This window comes from Bos indicus x Bos taurus, chromosome 21 (assembly GCF_003369695.1).
Source record: "Bos indicus x Bos taurus breed Angus x Brahman F1 hybrid chromosome 21, Bos_hybrid_MaternalHap_v2.0, whole genome shotgun sequence".
Taxonomy (NCBI): Eukaryota; Metazoa; Chordata; class Mammalia; order Artiodactyla; family Bovidae; genus Bos; species Bos indicus x Bos taurus.
In genome coordinates, this window is record NC_040096.1 from 69,185,603 (window position 1) to 69,195,474 (window position 9,872).

The following is a 9,872-nucleotide window of genomic DNA, read 5'->3' on the forward strand; positions in this document are numbered from 1 at the left end:
AAGTGAAAGAGGAGAGTGAAAAAGTTGGCTTAAAGCTCAACATTCAGAAAACTAAGATCATGGCATCTGGTCCCATCACTTCATGGCAAATAGATGGGGAAACAATGGAAACAGTGATAGACCTTATTTTGGGGGGCTCCAAAATCACTGCAGATGTTGATTGCAGCCATGAAATTAAAAGACTCTTGCTCCTTGGAAGAAAAGTTATGGCAGCATATTAAAAAGCAGAGACATTACTTTGCCAACAAAGGTCTGTCTAGTCAAGGCTATGGTTTTTCCAGTGGTCGTGTATGGATGTGAGAGTTGGACTGTGAAGAAAGCTGAGGGCTGAAGAATTGATGCTTTTGAACTGTGGTGTTGGAGAAGACTCTTGAGAGTCCCTTGGACTGCAAGGAGATCCAACCAGTCCATTCTAAAGGAGATCAGCCCTGGGATTTCTTTGGAAGGAATGATGCTGAAGCTGAAACTCCAGTACTTTGGCCACCTCATGTGAAGAGTTGACTCATTGGAAAAGACTCTGATGCTGGGAGGAATTGGGGGGCAGGAGGAGAAGGGGACAACAGAGGATGAGGTGGCTGGATGGCATCACCAACTCCATGCACATGAGTTTGAGTGAACTCCAGGAGTTGGTGATGGACAGGGAGGCCTGGCGTGCTGCGATTCCTGGGGTCGCAAAGAGTCGGACACGACTGAGCGACTGAACTGAACTGATTCTTACATATAAGTGTTAAGGTTATTTTAGCCGTTGGAAGACCTTCTGGGGCTCTGCGTGGTCCTCATTTCTTTTGTTCAGATCGTGCTTTATATGGCTCTATAAGAGTTTACAGCTTTCTTCATATAGGTCGTGTGCCTTTCTTTGTGTACTTAAATTTTTTGTTTTGTTTTCTGTCACTGTAGGGAATGCAATAGATCCCCCATTTCTAGAAGCTCATTAGTGAAACAGAAAAAAAATGATGGATTATTCCATATTCTCTCTTCCTGCCTATTCACCAGATTATTTTATTCACACCAGTGGTTTTTATTAGTTTTTCATTCTTCTTTTCCAGTGTTTATGCTGATCCTCTCAGTCTCATCTATATTCATAAGTGGGATGGCTATCTTTCTGTCCCATCTGTTACGAGCTGGTGGGGAGGGGGGATCCCGCCTTTTCCTGTGGGATGGAATAGAGCCGCAGGCAGACTGGTCTCTAGAGGCGGCAGAGGTCTGCTCCTCCTGCAGGCTGCCCCCCAGCCTCCCTCCTCTCCCCTCCTCCAGCCCACAGCCGTCTTTGCTCACCCCTGGCCGGGCACCCTGCAGGCCGAACCAGCTGCTCCCCACCAGCTACTGCTGGCCTCCCGCTCATGGGGGCGGTGTGGTTTGAGGAGCCGGGGAGGCCTTTGGCTGATGGCCCCTCTCAGCCTGGGGAGTAACTGCTCCGCCCCCAACTTGTAGGTCTGGGGGCGGAGGAGAAGCCCAGTGCTGGGGCCAGTGCCGGCCCACCAAGGAGGGCAGGGGGAGCCAGGCCGGCCCGCTGCTGGGTGCCGGCACCATCAGGGTCCCAGAGACTTCCCAGCAGGGCCCACCTGAAGAGACGACAGCATGTGATGATGCTCTCGGGGGTGAGGGAGGGCAGGCCTCCAGGGGCCGGCACTCAGCACAGAAGCGTCCAGTCCTCCACCTCTCCCCACCCCGGCCCCAGGCCCCGGCCTCCCCGCCACCTTCCTGCGGAGCCTGGGCTCGCACTCTCGGGGAGCTCCCACTCTGGGCACCTGCACCCTGTCCATGGATGCCCCTGACCGCTCCTCCATTCCCTAAAGTTAAGGGAGTGGACGCAAGCGTGCCCCCACCTGGCCGCCTCCGTCCTCCCCTCCCCGCCTGCCTTGGTGCGCTGCGGGGCTCCTCCTCAGTCGGGGGGAGTCGGGGGCCGGGAACGGGAGGGGACGCTTATGTACTTGACACCGGGGTCCTCCCCGGCGCAGGTCAGCAGGTCCCGGGATCGGGTCCGGTGGAGACACGGCGGCCAGCGGCCCAGCACGGAGCTTCCCGAGCCGCCTCCGGGGCCCCGTCCCTGCTCCCCGTGGTGACCCCAGGGCCTCTCGGGGCGGCGGACACGGACTGTCCACCGCGGGCCACCCAGGCCCGGCCCCTGAAGCGCAGAGCCGGTGGCTCGATTTCAGAAGCCCCTTCCTTGTGGACGTGGCCGCTGGAAAGAAGCGCGTGGGCTCTGAGACGGGGGTCTCTGCCGGGCCCAGCTCATCAGGACCAGGAAAGGAGCCGTCTCCCCGGGGCCCCTCCGCCGAACGCGGGGCTGGGTGGGCCGCGAGCCTCGCAGTCCGGTTCCCCACCTTCTCCTGGGGGTGGGCGGGGAGAGCCCACGCTGGAAAGCTCGTCTGTTCCCTTCCTGGCCGGCTTCCGCGCCGCGCACCCCGGTCGGGGTCCCCCAGGTGCCCTCCCTGCTCCATGGATCCCGGCCCTGCCGCCCCGGGCTCCCCTCCTCTGGGGCTCCCCTCCTCTGCCGCCGGTGCGGCCTTTTCTCGGGGTCGCCCCCTCTCCGCTCGGGCCCACCCTCTCCTCACCCGGCCACGCCCACCGCACGGCTTGAACCCATTGGTTGACCACAGGGCGCGCTTGGTGAGCTAGTGGAGCGAAGAGCAGGGGTCCCCCGAGGGTCGATCAGCAAGGCCTGGGGGAACAGCCTGGTAAGCTGGGGCAAACTCGGAGACACGGCCCTCGAAGGGGAGGGAACAGCCTGTGAGAAAGCTCAGAGGGGGAGTGTCCACAGGTCCCACCGGCTTAAAGCAGGCAGGGGGCTGGCCCCGCAGCTCTCCCAAGGGGCTCAGGCGGCTGCTTGACCTGAGGGCCCGCAGAGTCTGTGCTGGGGGCGCCACCCTCTGTGGGGCAGAGACGGCGGCCAGAGCACAGGTCAAGAAGGGGTGAAGAAGGCCAGGCCCCTGCCACCTGCTTACCCAGGGCCCCAGGATCTGGGAGCGGGAGGTGAGCTGCTGTCCTGGGAATGGCTTCAAGGGAGGCCGTGGGCTTGGACCTCAGAGAAGGGGAGGCAGTGGGGGGTTCTGGAGAAAATAGGAGCGGGGGCTCCTCCTCCATGCACTCCCCCTCCCCAGGATGGCCCCCCTCCTGCCGGTCAGACCCTTTAGACCCTGGGGTGCTCATCCTGACCACGTCCACCCTACGCCGTGATGCTGGGGACACTCCAGGGCTGTGGGGTGTCCCCGAAGCAGACCCAGTGAGGACCAGAGTGCACACTGAGAAAGGGGGTGGTGAGGGGGCTGGGGGTGGGAGCCCAGATCCACAGGAGTCTGGGGAGGGAGCTTCCTGGAGGGAGCAAGGCTGCTGGGGGAGTACGGTCAGCCCCTCCAGCCCACGGGTGAGAGCTCCCTGATGCGTCTCCTGAAGCTACTGGGCTAGTAGACTCATCTGTCATTGTCTTAATTTCAGTTATTTTTTTCTTTTCCAGTTATTTTTTTAAAGATTTTTTAATTTATTTATCAGCTTCCCTTATGGCTCAGTTGGTAAAAAATCCTCCTGCAACGCAGGAGACCTAGGTTTGATTCCTGGGTCAGAAAGATCCCCTGGAGAAGGGATAGGTTAATCACTTCAGTATTCTTGGGCTTCCCTTATGACTCAGCTGGTAAAAAATCCATCTGCAATGCAGGAGACCTGGATACCATCCCTGGGTTGGGAAGATCCCCTGGAGAAGGGAAAGGCTACCCACTCCAGTGTTCTAGCCCAGAGAATTCCATGGACTGTATATGTCCATGGGGTCGCAAAGAGCTGGACACGACTGAGTGACTTTCACTTTATTTCTTTTATTTTTGGCTGTGGTGGGTCTTTGTTGCAGTGTGTGGGCTTCTGATTGTGGTGGCTTCCCTTGGCTTCTCTTTGGATCTGGTGACTCGGCGCTAAGGCTTCAGCAGTTTCAGCCCATGGACTTAGTTGCACCACAGCATGTAGGATCTTCCTGGACCAGGGATCGAACTGGTGTCCCTGCATTGCAAGGCAGATTCTTAACCACTGGACAACCAGGGAAGCCCTTTCAGTTATTTTTAATTTTAGATTTCCATCTGATTTTTTTTTTTTAATGGACTCCAGGCCTCTGGTAAAATTCTCCATCTTGTCATTTGTTTCTTGAATGTTCTAATAATAATTATTTACAAAGCCAAGTTGATAGCCCCAATATCTGGATCACCTGTGAGTCTGTTTCTTTCCTTTTCTAAACGCTGTGCCAGGCCTTCGTTGCTGCATGCAAACTCTAATTTGTGGCATGTGGGGTCTCCTTCCCTGGCCAGGGATTGAGCCCAGGCCCTCTGCATTGGAGCGTGGGGTCTTAGGCACTGGGCCATCAGCGAAGTCCTGTTTCTTTTTTCTCTAGATTCTTTCATTCCTTCTTCCTTCCTTCTTTTGTCCCTGTCCCCTGGCAGGCCCTGTGATTAGGGGATGAATGTTGGGCCTGTACAGGATGGGGGTGACATACGTCTCATTGACTGGAGACTCACTTGCAGGGGCCTCAGCTGAAGGCTTGGGTGTTTCCCACAGCTCCCTCTCCTCCATGCCAGGGTTCTGGTTTCTCTCTCCAGTACCACCAGACTGCTAAACATTCAGCTTAGCCTTCTGGGCTTTTAACTGCCATTTTCCACGTCGCTTCTTAGTCCTTCTTCACCCCAAACAGCACGAAGTGAAGTGAAGTTGCTCAGTTGTGTCCGACTCTTTGCAACCCCAAGGACTGTAGCCTACCAGCCTCCTCTGTCCATGGGATTCTTCAGGCAAGAGTGCCGGAGCAGGCTGCCATTTCCTTCTTCAGGGAATCTTCCCGACCCAGGGATCGAACCCAGGTCTCCCACATTGCAGGCAGATGTGTTACTTTCTGAGCCACCAGGGAAGCCACCAAACAGCATAGAAATGGGCAAATACCTCAAGGGGGCAAGAGGCTCTTAGATGGGGTTTCATGCCTGCGTTTCTCTCCCTAGGCCTGTGAGAATGTGAAGAGCTGAGGTGCTGTGTTCTCCTTGGCCTCCAGACACAGCATCTTCCCCAAATCAACAGGCTCCCAAGGGGGAGAGTAGCTGAGAACGTGGCTCATCTCCAGGTGACCCCCTCTGGTGAGGGCCTCAGCCCCTCAAGTCTTGGCTGCCTCGGTTGCTCACCAATGCCTTCAGATAGCTGTGTAACTTTAAAACCTTTCGCCCATACCGTGCGTCATGTGGCAGCCTTAGTTCACTGACCAGCTTCAAACCTGGGCCCCTGCATTGGCAGTGTGCAGTCTTCATCACTAGGCTGCCAGGCAAGTCTCCAGCTGTGTATTTTTAAATGTGGCTTTTAAAGTTGCTTTTGATGCAAAGTTTTGTCTGATGTTTGCTATTCATCATAGTTGGAAGCATGATTAAAAATAAAATGGTCTTATAAACCATAATGAGTGCTATGGATTTGCTTGGTATATGGTCAGAATAATCTACTGGATGACTTAATTGATTTAGAAATCATCGGGGCTTCCCAGGTGGCTCAGTGGTAAAGAGTCCGTCTGCCAATGAAGGAGACACGGGTTCAGTTCCTGGTCTGGTAAGATCCCACATGCCACGGAGCCGTTACGCCCATGCACCGCAGCTACAGAGCCTATGCTCTAGAGCCTGGGAGCCGTTACTGCCAGTAAGGGAGTTACGAAAGCCTGAGCCCACAGGCCACGACTGCTGGGGCCTGAGTGCCCTGGAGCCTGTGCCCGGCAACAGAAGAAGCCACAGCAATGAGAAGCCCTCACACCGCAGCTAGAGCGAAGCCCGAGCAGCAGCGAGGACCCCTACAGCCATAAATAAATAAAATAAAAGTTTTAAAAATTGTCAAAATTATGTGTGTGTGTTTTAAATTTTATAACAAAAATAAGAGAAATCAGGTTGCATTTATTTTAGTAAGAACCACATTAAGAAAACATATCAAGATAGAGTATGTATTTTTCTTTTCTTTTCCTGCTCATGAAATCTGACACTAGAAAGCACAAGAAACTTAAGCCTGTGTGACTCCCCTGGTGAGCGGTTTCTGCGTGGGAATTGTACACCTAACTTAGCCAGTTCTTCTTTAGAGGAACTAAAGAGCCTCTGGATGAAGGTCAAAGAGGAGAGTGAAAAAGCTGGCTTAAAACTCAACATTAAAAACACTAAGATTATGGCATCTAGTCCCATCACTTCATGGCAAATAGATGGGGAAAATATAGAAAGAGTCAGATTTTATTTTCTTGGGTTCCAAAATCACGGAGGACAATGACTGCAGTCACAAAATTGCTCCTTGGAAGGGAAGCCACGATGAACCTAGACAGTGTATTAAAAAGCAGAGACGTCACTTTGCTGACAAATGTCTGTATAGTCAAAGCTATGGTTTTTCCAGTGGTCGTGTACGGATGTGAGATTTGGACTGTAAAGAAGTCTGAGCGCCGAAGAATTGATGCTTTTGAACTGTGGTGCTGGAGAAGACTCTTGAGAGTCCCTTGGACTGCAAGGAGATCCAACCAGTCAATCCTAAAGGAGATCAGTCCTGAGTATTCATTGGAAGGACTGATGCTGAAGCTGAGGCTCAAATACTTTGGCCACCTGATGTCAAGAGCTGACTCATTGGAAAACACCCTGATGCTGGGAAGGATTGGGGGCAGGAGGAGAAGGGGGCGACAGAGGATGAGATGGTTGGATGGCATCACTGACTCAATGGACCTTTGAGCAAACTCAAGGACATAGTGAAGAACAGGGAAGCCTGGAGTTCGTGGGGTCACAAAGAGTTGAACGTGACTTAGTGACTGAACAATAACAGCGACTGAGCCAGAGTCCTGTTCTAGAATCGTCGGGAAGCCCGGCATCTCCAGTGAGAGGAAGCCGCGTGCCAGCACGTGCAGCATCTCGCTCCAACACCCGGGAGTGGGCTCATCTGGCCGCTCCCGCCCCAGTGAGGCTGCAGCCACTCTTCTCTACTTGAAGGAATTCTGGTTTCTGCTTATGTGACTCGGGTCCAGGTTGAGACCGTAAGGCCCTGGAACAGTTCACTACTTTCTTGTTTGAGCCATCAAATCAGAAGAAAGAAGTCTGCATGGTGTACGTATTTGGGATGCAGCAGACACCGAAGCGCATCATGATTCGGGCTGAACTTGTAAAGCAAGGATCTGGACTTGGAGTAGCAAGCAGGCAGGGCTGTGGGTGCTGCCAGGGACGGAGCAGTGTGCACACAGGGCTCCACGGTACTCTGTGGTGTGTAACAATGTCTATAGATGCTGATGTGATGCAGTTCAAAAATGTTGACTTTTAATTAAACTTTTACAAATATTCAAGGAGCACATGTGCATGAGTTAAAATACACAAATGAAGTAAGTGTCCGGAGTTAAAAAAAAAAAATTTAGTCTTTGGTTAGGGCAAGGATTAAAAAAATTTTTTTTAATTTATTTGGCTGTTCTGGGTCTTAGTTGCTGCACGGGGGATATTCAGTTGCAGCATGCAAACTCTTACTTGCAACACGTAGGTTGAATAATTAAGACTCTTCGCTCCCAATGCAGGGGGCCTGTGTTCCATCCCTGGTCAGGGAACTAGAATCCCACAAGTCGAGTGGGCAAAAGGAAAAGAACAACACGTTTATTCTGGGTCCAGTTCAGCAGCAGTGACAGGGGTCTGGACTGGCCTTGCTGCTCAGCTCCTGGTCTTCTCCTCTTGGTCATATGGCTGCCGCAGCTCCAAGCGTCACATCCTCAGCCAGCAAAGGCAGTGTGCAGACGGCAGTGTCTTACCTCACCCCATCTCTTCCATGGGAGGGAGGTTCAGCATTCCCAGAAGCACCCTTCCCCACCCTCTGATCAAAAGCAGAAGCCCCGTCACTTGTCAAATACTGGGCATGTGCCCACTCCCAGCGCTGGCCCATCCTCTGGGGGATCAAGAACTCTGCACCAGGGGTGAAAGCACCTGGGTCTGCTGGCAGGAAGCAGGCGGGAGGTTTCCAGGCAGAGTCACTGAGGCGGAGGGCGGAGGCGGCACTGCAGACCGGAGCTAAGCCCTTCCCGTGCCCTGGGCTTCCTGCGGTGACCCTAGGTGGGAGGAGGCAGTCCTGCAGCCCTTCCTCACCCGCCTTGTCTGTAACGGATCTGCAGGGTTATGTGGGGGCACATGAGAACCTAGACCCCGAGACAGAGCTATAGGATTATGGGGGCTGGGTGGGGGCGGTGCATGAGAGCCTGGACCCAAGCAGAGGTGGGCTCTGCCCACCAGCCAAAGGGTGTGAGCAGACACCCAGGGCTCCCTGAACTGGGCCTGCTCCTAGGTCCTGCCCTGTCCCAGAGCACAAGAGGGCCACCCTCAGGCCCCTGGCTAGGGCGTGAATGGGGAGGGGACGGGTGGGGGAGGGAGCACGCATCTGGTGGGGCGTGGCTGCTGCCCTGCCCACCCTTGGGTTCCCTTTGTAAGAGTGATTTCTGTGGGGCGTTTAGGCAGACACCCCTTCAGCAGGGAGGCTCAGGGGTCACAGGGACCCAGCGGCCAGCAGTCCCTCCCGCCTGCCCTCAGGTTTAAGGGTGCAGGGGCTAATGCCTGGCCTGCCACACCCAGCATCTGCTGCTCCCAGGCCAGGCCCAGCGCGACGGAGCCGGGGGGGGGGGGGGGGGCCCTCCCCCTCAGTGGAGGGGTGCCCCTTCAGCTGGGGTCTCAGCTGGGCTGAATAATTAAGCAGGGACACCCTGTGGCCCAGGCTTTAGGACCGACCTTCCTGCCGTCTGCGGGTAATTAGGATAATTACCGCAGCTCAGACAGGGGGCCAGCAGACCTGGGAGAAAGGCCAGGGGCCTCTCCGCCTCTGACCCAGCTGCCCTGCCTGCTCTCAGCCTTGTCCAGGCCTGCGGGCTGTCCCTGTTGGCCTTGGGCGGGGCAGGTCCACACAGGCCTGGACAGACACGCAGGGAACACAGAGGGGGATGCCGGCCCCTTGGGAAGGCCCTGCTCCTGGCTGCAGCTGACCTTTGGCTCCAGTCTGAGGCCGCAAGGCCGGACAGACTCCCAGAAGGGGCCTGGGCCTGGGGCTTCACTTCTGGGTCAGGGGTTACCGCAGCCCTGAGGCTTCTTTCTCATTTCACAGCAAATGCCTGTGAAACCAGGGGCTGTGTGTGAATGTCCAAATGCAAAGGGCGCCACTCCCAGACCCCCGACCCCCGAGGACAGGGCAGACCCTCAGGTTGTCTGAGTTCTGCCAGAGAGCCCCGGCCTACATCGCGGGGAGCAGGGCGTGGGGCTCAGGAGGGGCCCTGACCGGAGGGTGGCTCTAGGCCCAGCCCCCCACCATGCTGCCGAGTCCAGGCTTCAGAGGGCAGCAGGCCCCCGGGACTGGGAAGGGTGGGGAGGCCTCTGTCCCAGCGTTTATCTCTCCTCTGCATCCCTGGGACCCACTCCCATCCCCAAAGGTGTCTGCAGGCTCTGCCTTAGGCCCCGCCTCAGGCCCCAGGGACCACCTCAGACCCTACCTGGCCCTGGAGCCAAGGGTCCACAGGGCATGCTGGCCTGCCACATTCTGCAGGGACCCTCCCCCTCCTGACTATCGTGTCCGACTCTTTAGGACCCTGTGGACTGTAGCCCGCCTCCCAGGCTCCTCTGTCTGTGGGACTCTCCAGGCAAGAGTACTGAGCAGGTTGCAATGTCCTCCTCCAGGGGGTCTTCCCGCCCCAGGGATCAAACCTGGGTCTCCTGCGCCTTCTGCATTGCACGCAGATTCTTTTCCGATGAGCCACTCACTACCCCCTAAGGAAAGCAGCACATCTTGTCGTTGTTAATACCGCTTCCTGGTTTAAAAAATTCTGGCAGAACCAAGGGCAAATGGTGGGTACCCAGTGACCTGGCGGTGTAGAGGGACAACAGGGCTGTGGGTTTGCTGCG